Consider the following 13,869-nt stretch of genomic DNA (forward strand, 5'->3'; position numbering starts at 1 on the left):
TCGTTCGCGTGTTCGATGCCTCAGCTGTGTTATTTATAATTAGATACGACGGGGGATAGGCGCGGAAGGACGTCGACGTGATAAGGGGACAGCTGTCCTGCTGCCAATTTGTATGGAGATTCAATGGAGATTGAGTGGGTGGACGATGGGATGTGTGTGTGGTGGTAATTAGCGGAATTGTTCCCAGGTGGAGGGGTACAAATGAAGCAATTGACGGGGAACCCTTTTCAAACGCGGTACGCATTTTACACGTGGGGACGTGGCTTAAGGGTGGTACAGGGTCTAGCCAGGAGAACAGAAGGGGCTTGGGAAAAGGGACAGCTCCTAGAGTAAAAGTATCGATTGACTAATTTCAAGACTGTCCTAGGAAAGCAAATAACATTCAACCACACGGTGGAGGACTGGTCGGGGTATCAGGTTGCCCAGCATATGTTAAAAATGGTAATGACCTTTTAGTAGCTTGAGAATAGAATAGACGTTCCAATATTATTACTGTATGCAACTAAAATTAAGGTTGTATTACTATTTAAAAATGTTAAAAATATTCACGATTTATTTAAAATGAAAAAGAATAATTGAAAAATTCAATTAAAACAATCTGTATTTACATTTGAAGGATATGGGGAGAAACAGGGAATGCTACAAAATAGATTTATCGAGAAAATTAAGTGTTTCGTTCCCGGGCAGAGTGGACATTAGCTGTTCTTAACCAGTAGATATACCAAAAGTTTAACGTCATCTTACGGGGGCATTTGAACTTTATAACCCGTTGTGATTCGACATTTCTGTAGTCCCAGTTGCCACCAACAAAATATGCTATAAATCACAAAAAATGAACATTCCTCTTTTTTTCCCCTTACCCTTCATTTAGTATCTACTGTATACTGCTAGTAATATGTACAATATATGTACACTGTAATTTCTAAAAAACTTTTGTCTTGAAACTTTTCTTTAATCTCTTACAGATTGCGAGTTACAAAATAAAATCGAAAAGTAGCCGAATCTTCAGGGGTTAATTTCACCCCCATGGAGTGAATTTTGGCAGAAAACAAAAATTGCGCTGTAATCAGGAGGAAATCCCCTACATAATCACAAAGTTTCAGAATTTTTTAAAAATCCGAGTTTGGGATCTTCCCTTAAAAAATGAAAAATCCGTGAAAGTATAATTCGTCGAAGTATCGAACAGTGAATACGTAACCACATCTCGCTACTCGATCGACTTTCGAGTACTAAAATCGACCAGGAAACGGGTGTCCGAAGTGGATTGCGCGTATTACATTACACACGTGGGATCGCGGCTTAAGGTTTCAGTATTTCCAAAGCTATACAGACTGAAAAACAGAATGTAAATTTATCTGAGCATCAGAATTATTGTCTGAGCCTCGCCCTAAAGATCCTCCACCTAACAACTTCAAGTGTCGAACAGTCTTAAGCCGCGCCCCCACTTGCGCACACAAAGCATTTAGAAAATGTTCTTTCTCAGACGCAGCGGCAACCACAGAAACTTTACACAAAATTTAAACGAATTTACCTTAGGTGGATAGGTAGCTTTCATATGTTACTACTCCATTCGATGTTGTTCGTCACCGACAAGCATGTTTGAAGCAATTTACTTGCGCAATTTCTTATCGTGCACAGCTATTACGCTCACACGATAACTGGACAATCATTTCGTCGGTCGAACGACATTGTCTCGGCGCGATCATTAGTGTCCGTCGAGGTGGGCACGGTTAGTCGTAACACTTTCCGCCATAACTGTATTAGAAGGAGGCGCCAGACGGCCAAAGGAACGGTCAAAAATCGCGTGACGTTTGTCTGGGACAATTTTGCGTAAGCAGACCGTAACGTGATCGGATTACGTGGTCGACGATTCGCGATACACTCCATATAAGTGTCCCAGAGGATCGTGTCACGTGACAATCGCTGTCTGCACCTGCAGTTCGGATAATCGTATCGCTCTTTGTCGGAAGGAATGTCCATTGTTTGAGACACTGACGCACGATTACCAGAAATTCCACACCTTGTCGCGCTTCACGCCCCGATGCACTTTGTTTCGCATGCCTTCTATCTGGGAATTTTCACGCCGATAGTTTATTTTTAAATTTGAAAATTTTCTTTATATCGGGTGTTTCGCTTGAAATCGTGCTCCTGAGGATATAGAAAAGCGCTCGTGGCGCATGTGGGAATGCGACTTAACATTACTTTCCTTTAGTAGACTGTTTGAAGTTTTGTTTTTGGGCTGACGATTCTGGTTGCTTGGAAAATGAGAAGGGTTCTTGGAATGCCTTCGTAGGAAGAAAATAACTTGCTGCTTTAGTGAAATCGGAACTTGAAATGAGAACGAAACTAACGAATATTAAGCTGCGCATAGACAAGAAAATGAAGGCGAAAACTAATATTAATGTATCTACCTTTGAAACGAATATCATTTTTCGCAAGGACTGTATAAGTTGCAAATAATGAAAAAGCTGTGATTAGCATCTTAAGCAAAACTTTAAAAAAAAAATAAACCGACTTCAGAAAAATAAAAATGCTCTAAAAAGTAAAAAATAATTAGTTCCCTTCTTTAATCTACGACTCTCAATTTTTTTATGTCAGCGCCTCATCATTTACAGTGTGTAAATCTGGCGCCGACTCAAAAAAAATGAGAGTCGTAGATTAAATAAGGGAAAAAATATTGTTACCTTTAGTACATTTTTATTTTTTTAAAGTAGGTTTTAATTTTAAAATTTTTTTTATTTCTTACTTTTTAGTTCTTTAAGTATAATTCTATATAGTGCATTTTTATTTTTTTTAAAGTCGGTTTGAATTTTTAAAATTTTTTTATTTCTTACTTTTTAGTTCTTTAAGTATAATTCTATACAGTGCATTTTTATTTTTTTAAAGTTATATATAACTATATTTAATAGAACTTTACTTAAAGAACTAAAAAGTAAGAAATAAAAAAAATTTAAAAATTCAAACCGACTTTAAAAAAATATAAATGTAAAAAATTATGAGGTGACCTACACAAAGGGCTGCTCGAAAAAGAACCGTGCGCTAGAATCGGAATATTCCAAAAATAAGCGTCTCAAATTCGTTATATCGGGTCTACAACTCAATGCGCAGAAAAACTCTGAAATGCGATAACACATGAAATACAAATTATGTAACGAGGCGAATTTTGAATTAACCAGTACTGGCAAAGCATTTAGCCAATATTGATGCAGAGTTGGAAAGGACCAGTTGGCATCGCCCTCTTTCGAATAAAAAAGAGATCATCAAAATCGGTCCATATGCTGAAAAGTTATGCGGGGACAAAGATTAAAAAAAAAAAGAAATACATACAGGTCGAATCATGGATAAGGGCACAATGCTACTACGTGATGGTAAATCGCCAAGGGGCACCATGCAATTTCCCTTATCACTTCCCTCTCGATCTCTAATCACCCTAATGATGCAATTCGGCCTCTATTTATACGACCTACAGCAGCGGAAATATTTATTGCATCACTCGTTATCACTTACACGTACCTCTCTTATTATGACTACCAGGAAAATACTATTGCAAAAATATGTAGCTCACTATCTCGATCAAAACAATTTGGATACGAATCATTTTAACAATCATATTGCTACGAAAACTGTGTTCCACATAAATTAGAAAGCAATGCAACAAATACATCCAGTAGGTACTATATACATCCTCCACCACAAGAAATCGAATCCCCTCACGAAAATTCAGAATATTAAAAAAAAAAGCTACTCTCAATCGCAATACTCTAATCATTCCTCGAAGCAAAGAGAAAAATGATTCCTTATCGCATCAAACATATCGGCATTTACATACCTACTCCAAACAACAGCATTGCAAACGAAGAGCTCAAACACTCTCGCTGCCATTAAAATCCCTACGCTTGCACAGCTGCGATCTCCGCGCGAAGCTCGCCACATCAGTGTACACTTTTTCTTTCATTGCCCAATGAAAAGGAAGGTTGTTAAAAATCGGCAAATAGAAAGAGGAGTTCGTGCGACGAGAGACTCACCGAGTTAGGAAGTCTCGAAGGGTGTCAGGCGCACCTCCACTGTGTTTTTAGCGAGTCCTGTTGTCAGGAGAGATCACGGCTTACGACGCGATTAGTCAGAGACTGCGCCACGCTTCCTCCGTTCTGAATCATCGTTTCAGCTCGATCCTAACGCTCTGCGGCTGCATCCGCCACAGCTACGCCATTCAAACCGAATTAATCCAGACGACACCGTCGTCGGTCTATATTGCACAACCGACGCGCAGCTTCTAGGTCTCTGCTTTCTTCGGACGATATCGCGGTTCGTGACGATCGACGTGCAACCTCGAGCCTCCAACGAGAATTCAAAGGTCCAACGGTGGGAGATTCGTTCGGTGCGATCTACCGAGTGACCTACTGCACCACCTTTCACCGCGAATCAGCGAACAATACGATTGTGCAGGTGGCCCTAGGATCTCTATCGAAACTTAGAAAGGCTTTAGAATCGGTATCTCGATACAGAAAATCGGAAATGAAAACAGTTGCTGCCTGACCTCCCGAATTCTTCGTTTCGGTTAACAGGGAAACGAATTTCGGAAACCTTGAGAACCTATCCACTGGATAGCCTTCGTTAAGTTTATAGTAAAATCGAGATCACGTTATTATTATAAATAAATATGATATTGTATATTATAATAATATATAATAACTGGGAAATGGATTTGTCAACGGCAGCCTTTTGATACGTGAAAGATGAAGCTAAAGATCGGTAGCACAATGAAGGAGAATTACGTAAATAGAGGAATTGTGCTTTATTCGATTTCGGTTGGTCGAACCGAATTTTCTGCGATGGAGGATCGAATTCGTTACTCGTTCCCGAATTTCAGGTGTGTCAACACTGTTTCGGGATAGTTGAGGATTAGATCGTGGCTTTCGATTTCAATCGAGGGAGGACGTTTTCTCTCGCGCGCGAATCACGGAGTTCGGTTGGCGATCAACTGAGCAGATCGAACGTGCTTGCCGGCTGGATGCTGGGGAATTTCGACAGTGTTCTTCGCTTTCACTTTTCAGAGGCGATCTTGCGACTGGGACCGTGCAAATTTTTTCGACGACCTTCAGAGTGGCCACCTGCTTCGAAACAGGGAGCACTCTCGGTTTCGAGGTGGAACACTTGGAGGAACCATGCAGCCCATTTAATCCCGTGGATGTCAATTGGGGGACTGAATTTGACAATGTCCCATTCCACGAATTTCAAGTTACAAATTCGATTAGCGAATTTTTTTATAGCAATTGTTTTCTGTTTAAGGGGTATGCCTAGTCAGGCGGTCGAAAAGAGGCGAATATTTGTGAATTTTTTTTGAAGAAGCGAAAGCGTATATTTTTACAGAACTTTTTGCGCTTAAAAGAGCAACATTTAAAGAACATTTGGTAATTTTTTCGTAGAAAAATATTTACGTTTATAATAAAATAACATGCGACATCCAAGAAGCATTTTTAAAAATTTGCTTTCGCGGTGAGCACTGCCATTCGGAACTAGATTATTTAAAATCAAAAAACAAAAAAGATTTCGTTAGTATATTAATGTATCCTCAGGTTGACGGAGAGAATTTTCCGAAATATTAAGTTAAAACAAAATGGCGGCTATTTAAAGTTGAAATCCTAATTTTTTCCTGCAAAAATGGCAATGCTCACCGCAACACCAAATTTTTAAAAATGCTTCTTGGATGTCGCATGTTATTTTATTATAAACGTAAATATTTTTCTACGAAAAAATTACCAAATGTTCTTTAAATGTTGCTCTTTTAAGCGCAAAAAGTTCTGTAAAAATATACGCTTTCGCTTCTTCAAAAAAAATTCACAAATCTTCGCCTCTTTTCGACCGTCTGACTAGGCATAACCCCTTAAGGGAGTGCAGAACTATTAAAATCTCGAAAAATCGATTTTTTAATTACTATCAATTCTGAAAGTGTCATCCTTTGCAAACATTTACAAGTTTTATGAGGAAATTCGAATAATTATGGAAATTATAGCGCTAAACGTAACTGAGTACATCACCGCGTACATCATAACTTTTGAACGAAATAATATTTTCGCTTGAAATTTTAACTGGAGATGTAGAATTCCTTTCTCTATAGCATGGAATTTCCGCGTCAACATTGGATGCTTATCAATTTTTTTATAAACGATTAAACACGATTTTCTTCCGTAAAAATGTGGAAAGAATTGATTCGTCTGTAACTTTCACAATTTTTGTTTAAATTCGCCAGTCAAGTTCCATGCTGTAGATTTTGGTGTATAAATTACTCATCCGAAAGGATTTTGCTTTCAGATGATTGGTTCACCTGATACTACGTACACCGACTACAGCTGCGCACTGCGCAGGATCGTCTTCAGCGCTTAATAATGTCAACAAATTTGAACATTCTGACAATTTTTTTTTTTTGGCAATTACTCGGAAACGCGTCCACAATAAACTGTGAAAAGTGCGGTTATAATGATTACATAAGCAATCCGACACAAAAGAAACCATCGATTTTACGTGTCCAATAGTTCTGTACCCACTTAAAGGGACCCTCCTGTCAAAACACTCGATAAATAGGTGATTTTTATGATTTTTTTTACAAGAAGACGTTACAATATATCCTGAAAAATGTTTTTGACATTTATTGATACACTCGTTAGGGTAAAAAGAAATTTTTTTATTTCATGTTTTCGGTGTTAATGGATTTTCTAGGTAGCGCTTAATACAGCGCTGCCAAAAAGAGAATGCCTATACGGTAACCACGAAATTTAATCACAAGATCCTTTAAAATCTAAAACCCCAAAAATTTCGTAAAATCGATATCAATGGCTATCGCATTTGAACGAAATAGTGCAAAAATCGCCACTTTTACGCATAAATTTGCAGATAAAAAAGAGACCCGTGTTTGAAAAAATAATGTTAAATGATGACGCGATAGCGAGTCCAATTGCGCATCAAATGCCTCAAGGTTCTTTTGAATCGGTTCATTAGATCTTCTGAAACCGCGGTCACCGTTTAGGCATCTCTTTGTGGCAGCGATGCGCTAACAATATGCGCCACCTAGAAATTGCAACAAGACCGAAAACGTGAAACAAAAATTTGTCGCGCACCCTAAAGAGTGTATTAATAAAAACCAAAAACAAGTTTTAGAATATATTACAATCTCTTCGTGTAAAAAAATCATAAAAATCACCTATTTGTTCAAGCGTTTTGACCTCCCCTTAACAAAGAAAGTCACACATTCTAGCAGCTAAATCTAGCTCACAATCGATGATTCTAGCATCCACTGCGAGGGTCCAGGAAAGGCGAGCCACCTAGTTCGAGCAGAAACGAATGGCGCAAATATGCCAGAAAGAGCGGGACCACGTTACCCAAGGCCGAGATCGTCGCGTGACCCAGAAACGGCTCAAGCAGAGCGATCGAAACAGATCCTCGATGTGTCGATATTATGCAAAAGGAGCGTAATCTTCGTGGACTCAGGTGGACCCGTCGTATCGTGGCAGGGACCGTCACTCTTATCATCGTTCACGCGGGCTCGCGCAAACACATGGTCGACGCGTGTTGCTCAAATATTGGCGGACTGCGGTGTTGAAGAGCGACCACCACCGGGACCACTACCGGGACGGAGAGTGGTGTTCAATCCAGCGTTGATAACGATTATCACGGGAACACGTTCTCACCATCTTCCTCGGCCACGTTCACCAGAAGTACTTACGCTGGTTATTGTCCCGGGCCCATGATCGGCAACGCGTGGTGAGACGACTAACCGCGAGGCAGAGGAATCCGTGGATCGCGAACAAAAGCGTGGATGAATAAGCGCCGACGATCAGAGAACGACCACGGATGAAACAGCAGGTCAGCAGCAACCGGGCCGCCAGGCCGTCACCACGATGACTCGGTTCGAGCATCAAATACGCTCGGACTTAGCGCGGCACGAGGCCCGAGGGGGGGAAAACGGAAACGGTCCTACGGCTATTCTCATGGTGCAGTGTCTCGCTCTCTGTCGCCGGAGCCACGAACGACTCCCGCTCTGTTTCCTTCTCTTCCTTTGTGCTTTTCTTTCTCCTCGGGGGAGGGGGGGATGCTGAAGGAGATCCATAGAGTCCGACCGGCTCGTTAACGCTGTCCCTATCTCTGCTTACTATCTGACCCACGAGGCGAGCTCAGCTAATGCGCCGTCCGTCGGGGGATCAGTGGAGACGGCTCAGCCTGAGAGATGAGGCTTGAATATCGAACGAAGCCGGATGGGCCTGAAGAATTTCGGTGGGTGGGGAAATTGTGTTTCGGGTTGAAACTGGTGGCGCCAATCGGTTGGTAGTTTATTATTAACGGGTTGGCTTTGGGGACTTGAATGTCCGATGGGTAAGAAGTATTGGAGTTGTTTGGAGAATTTCAGTGGGTGAGGGAATTGGGTGATTATATAGAAGAGGGCATACCTCACCGGTTTTGATGACCTTGAAATATGTTGTCATAGTTAACATTCTGAACAAATTTGTACTAGACATGTTACCGCTACTCGGCTTTAGTTCTCGAATTATTTGTAAAACAACTGTGACCGGTAGTTGGTTTGGGTTAGTTAGCTCCCCCCAGGAGGGGGCCGCCAGTTTTTGGGAGATTTAAGGGGTCCCCTATTTTGACGGCCTGAAAAGGAACGCGATATTTGGGATTTTTTTTAAGAGAAACTCTCAAATTATATTAATTGAAAACTTTGTGTCTGTATTTGTACATATTTAGGCAACATTTAAAAAAATAATTAATTAAAAATGGGGGTACCTAAAACTTTAAACGCATTTTTCTCAAAACGGTGTTGTTCGAATTGGTAAGCATGAAATTTAAAAATTTAATCATCCGATTTACTTCAAACTTGGTACATATCTTCAGTAGATGTCCTATTCTCATTGTTACTAAAACTAAGTCGGTTTTTGCAAAATCAGAATTTTGCGACTTAAAAAACCAGCGAATTTTTTGCAGAAATCGATGTCTGTTTTAGAAGCTGCCATTTTTTTTTTTAGTTTTCAGTAACTATTTCTCATGTAATCTAGTTCAGACGATAGCCACACTTATACAGATTACACAACATTTTAAATTTTCTATTTCAGACAATTACAACGGATGATTTTATTCAATAGTTTTGTTTTAAAAAAATCCCAAATTTCGCATGATTAGGAAGGCCCCTTAAGGGATTACATCCACTTAGAGGTCCGGAAAAAGCATACAAGTTCAGGAATTTTTGGGGGGAAAAGTGTAAGTGAAAATCCTACACAATGTCTCTCTACTAAAAGATACATCTTTTAACTATATTATTCTACATTTTCATGAGATATTATTATTAACTAAAGGAGATATCGGCTTGGATGTTAGTCGTGTATTTTTTTTTAAGCATTAGCTGGTGGACATTCCCTAGGCTAAACGATAAATCTGAAAGCAAAAAATTCAAATAGATTTTAAAAATAAATAACTTAGAGAAGTACCTGACGTTCTCCGAATTTTAATATTGTATTTTGGTAAAAAAGGGCGACCGTTTGAAGTTGAAATATCGAGTTTCGTGGATAAATTTTTTCTTTTTTCCAAGAAGGCTTTGCAAGTATTTCCAATATTGCAAAATTGAAAGCAAAATTTAAAAATATGAGAACGCCAGGTACTTTTGAAAGATATTTATTTTTCAAATCTATTTGAATTTTTGCTTTCAGATGCATCGTTTAGCCTAGAGAATGTCCACCAGCTAATGCTTAAAAAAAAAACACGACTCATATCCAAGCCGATATCTTCTTTAGTTAATAACAATATCTCACGAAAATTTCGAATAATATAGTTAAAAGGTGTATCTTTTAGTAGAAAAACATTGTCTATGATTTTCACTTATACTTTTCCCCCCAAAAAATCCTGTACTTGCATGCTTTTCCTGGACCTCTAGGTGGGTGTAACCCCTTAAGATAAAAAATGTGTAAATCTCCCAGAAGTTGGGAGGGGGTCGTTGAACCATCTAACCCAAACCAACTACCGATCACAATTTCTTGCGAATATCTTGAAAAGTAAAGAGGTATGCTTCTTCTATATAATTAGCAAAATAATTATTATTGTTGCTATTAATATTTCTCGAGGACTTTCAAGTCTAGCAACCTTATTACTTATCATTACTATTTCCTCCGCACTAAGTAGCTACCACCGGTATAATTTTATACCGGTACAAAGTTACAAAATTATGTTATGCATTCGGTAATCCAAAGAACTGGGGCAAGCCTCAGGTATTTCTAATTGAAGGTGCAATTGGTAGAGGAATCTGCTGTGCAGCCAGAGTCCCTCTTTTCTCTTTTAATATTCCCCTTTCACGGATACAATGATGCATCAGCAAAGTATCATGCAGGATCCCTTACATAAAGCAACTCATCCACTATTCCACTCGTAAACGTCCACATGACATCTCCGAATGGGACATTTCGTAACCAAAAAACATTTCCAGCAAGACCTAAGCTGCCCTATGCAAATCACTCCGAAGGAACTTTTTAAACGATTGCCTATTCGAGGCGGCTCAAAGAGCACAAACATAAATTCCGACAACTTCGTCGGCAAAATATGTTTCTCAGCTGCCGGTTCTCCTTGGCTCCGTTTCTCTCTCGCGCACCGCTTCATTCACGGATGATTTGCAATTCCTACGCGTGATTTGCCACTCCGCCGAGAAGGCTAATCGCTTCAGGATCTCGTGACATCGCAATCCGCGGTGTTTATGAATGAAATTTGCAAGAAGCCCGAGCGCCTCACCTATATGAATATTTATAACCGCGATCAGCAAGATTTACGCTCAGAAGCCGCGCGAACTGGGACGTTCGTTAAACGATGCTTACCGAAGTCATCAGAAGCCGGCGTTGCGAAAGCCTGCCAGCATCTACGGCGTCCTCATAGATCCTCCTCCCGCGAGACGACCAGTTCTCATAACGCGGCCACTTTCCACGCGAAACTTACAACACTTTCTTCGCACCGCTCTCAGTCATACCCCTGCACTTTCGATGGAATGCGTCTTACCGTCGCGTCATCTCGGCTACGCTCGCAGGATCCAGCGAGGGGTCGTGGAGAGATGGGACCGCGGAGGATCTCCAGCGGTGACGCGCGAAAGGACATCGCAGAGCCTAGCACCAATAGCAGAGGCGATCATTGAAACAACCAAAGCGCGCACACAACCTTCACCGAACTTTCGGTAGACCGAATGTGACCGCCGAAAATTATACCGAAACAACTGTAATGCCGTTTCTCGATCACTGTACAAGAACCCTTCGGCGAGTACAATGTAGGAGCACTAGGTCGCTGGTAGCTCCGGCAGCACGGGCGTTACTGGTTCGGTAGCTTTGAAAGTTTCCTGTTTCTGGGTCACGTTTGATTGGCACGGCACAACGGCACTGCGGAACAACACGATCAGACCGACTGGATCGAGGTGGGTAAGAATCCCTGTGGAAGGATCTGTTTATCGAGGCGAAGGAAAAGGACGAAGCTGGTGGATTGAGTCTCTAGGCCAGCGTGGCAGAGCTAACGATAGAACAACGACTGTCACTTTCATCGATTGTCGGCCGAGCGAGCCGGCCACTTGCAGGAGAAAGTAAGAGAGACGAGTATTGCGCAATGATCCGCGTTACAGCGGCTGAAATTATTTCTACGTAACGAGAGTGGTCATAGTTGGCTGGCCGACTGTTTATTTGCACCATGGCACTGGGTGGCATTGGACGTCGATTGGGCTGGTTTCGCTGGTAGTTCGTCCAGTAGGCTAATTAGCGATTCGGTTAGCGGCTGGTGGGTAATAAGATGACCCAGTTGGTAGCTAGTGGGCTAGGCGGTAGTGTGTCCAGTAGCCTAATTAGGAATTCGATGAGTAGCCTATTGGCGGGATAGTTTGTTAACCTACTGAGTTTTGGTCGGTTTAGTAACCCTGTCAGTGATTCAATAGAAGCGATAGAAGAATTGAGTTGTGTCAGTGGAAGGTAGGTAGCTAGTTTTAGTTAATTGGAATGGCGATTGTTTTGCAATTGTCCCGGTAATTAGGTTCGTTTATGCAGGAACACGAGCTTTGGGGACATTTCTCTGTGGCAATCATAACATCCGGAATTTGCATTGATAATTTCTGGTGATGGCAGCGATCGCTCGATTTTTAATTACAGCTGTGTCATCAGCCGGTCGAGAGCCTCCGGAGCGTGATTACGCAATTGGTAATGCATTCTGAAGTAATACTGATACGAGCTCCAGGTACTTGTATTTGTAATTGGATGTGACATTTATTTGCAGAGGGTGAAAAGGAGCAACAAATTCTGCGATTGTAGTGGTTGTGTAATATGTTACTCTTAAGTAGGTGATATTTTTTTTTGGGCGTTAAGTAGATTGTGAGGTTTTATAGCAGAAAGTTTACGAGCTTTGTAATTTGCATGGTTTTTGTTCGTAGGAAATTATACACAGGTGTGGAGCTTAATATCGATGCGAATGAGCTCCCGGCGTCGTTAAATGTGACACTTGTGCACATTCCATTGCGTGTACGCAATAATTAGCAAGAGTCGACGACACCGTGGATCCTGTTACACCTGAAAATGTGGCGGAAATAACAAAGGTTTCCGCGAGCCGAGCCTCCTCTGTCAGAAGTGAACGCAGCGTTTTAACTGCGTGTGAGCATCCGTTGCAATTTACGAAAGTTGAGATTTCACAATAAAAGAAAACCGGAGGAATTATTATTCGATCTCAAGCTCGCCACCGAACAGAAACTTTTTCGCGTTTCAGAGCCGGTTTATTTTATTCCGTGGCCATGAACGCTCCTTTCCCATAATATTCTGTAAATTTATGACGCTGGTATAATTTTAAGGTAGTGGATTAAGTGATTTCTCCTTAGATATTGATAAGTTACCCGAAATTGGTATTGCAAAATATTTAAAGCAACAATTATATGTTATTGTCTAGTATTTTTAATGGCTGTATGGATTCTAAGTTATACACTGCATGTGTAGGTACTTGAGTGCTTTGATATTCAAGATCGCAATACCCAAACGCAGATACTCAAGTCTCCAATACCTAAACGCTCAGATACTCGAATCTCCAGTACCTAAACGCTCAGATACTCGAATCTCCAGTATCCAAACGCTCAGATACTCAATCCTCCAACGCCTAACAGGTCAGCTACTCAAGTTCCCAGTACCTAAACGCTCAGATACTCAAGCTTCCAATATCTAAACGCTCAAATACTCAACCCTCCAGTACCTAAACGCTCAAATACTCAAGCCTCCAATACCTAATCGCTCAGATACTCAACCCTCCAGTACCTAAACGCTCAAATATTCAACCCTCCAGTAACCTAAACGCTCAGATACTCAAGCTTCCAATATCTAAGCGCTCAAATACTCAACCCTCCAGTACCTAAACGCTCAAATACTCAAGCCTCCAATACCTAAATGCTCAGATACTCAACCCTCCAGTACCTAAACGCTCAAATATTCAACCCTCCAGTACCTAAACGCTCAGATACTCAAGCTTCCAATATCTAAGCGCTCAAATACTCAACCCTCCAGTACCTAAACCCTCAAATATTCAACCCTCCAGTACCTAAACGCTCAAATACTTATGCCTCCAATACCTAAACGCTCAGATACTCGAATCTCCAGTATCCAAACGCTCAGATACTCAATCCTCCAACGCCTAACAGGTCAGATACTCAAGTTCCCAGTACCTAAACGCTTAGATACTCAAGTTTCCAATATCTAAACGCTCAAATACTCAAGCTTCCAATATCTAAGCGCTCAAATACTCAACCCTCCAGTACCTAAACGCTCAAATACTCAAGCCTCCAATACCTAAACGCTCAAATACTTAAGCCTCCAATACCTAAACGCTCAGATACTC

General features: G+C 40.9%; 1 protein-coding gene and 1 long non-coding RNA gene across 4 annotated transcripts in view; one reads left to right on the forward strand and one right to left on the reverse strand.

Moving 5' to 3' along the window:
- Cdase (neutral ceramidase) overlaps window positions 1-7,912 on the reverse strand; it is a 64,693-nt gene extending 56,781 nt beyond the window's left edge. The window contains exon 1 of one of the 3 annotated variants that reach the window (XM_076825407.1): window positions 7,721-7,912. The gene's annotated coding sequence lies outside the window, so the exon portion shown is untranslated. Of the gene's footprint in view, window positions 1-3,829; window positions 3,854-4,025; window positions 4,274-7,720 lie in introns of those variants that run through there. The other 2 variants (XM_076825408.1, XM_076825409.1) reach the window with 2 other exon arrangements.
- On the forward strand, window positions 11-13,083 carry LOC143375865 (uncharacterized). The gene is made up of 3 exons (XR_013086994.1): window positions 11-110; window positions 188-441; window positions 11,054-13,083. It is a non-coding gene; the product is annotated as an uncharacterized LOC143375865 (long non-coding RNA).
- Window positions 13,084-13,869: the final 786 nt, after the last annotated feature.

This window comes from Andrena cerasifolii, chromosome 13, assembly GCF_050908995.1.
Source record: "Andrena cerasifolii isolate SP2316 chromosome 13, iyAndCera1_principal, whole genome shotgun sequence".
NCBI classification, from domain to species: Eukaryota; Metazoa; Arthropoda; class Insecta; order Hymenoptera; family Andrenidae; genus Andrena; species Andrena cerasifolii.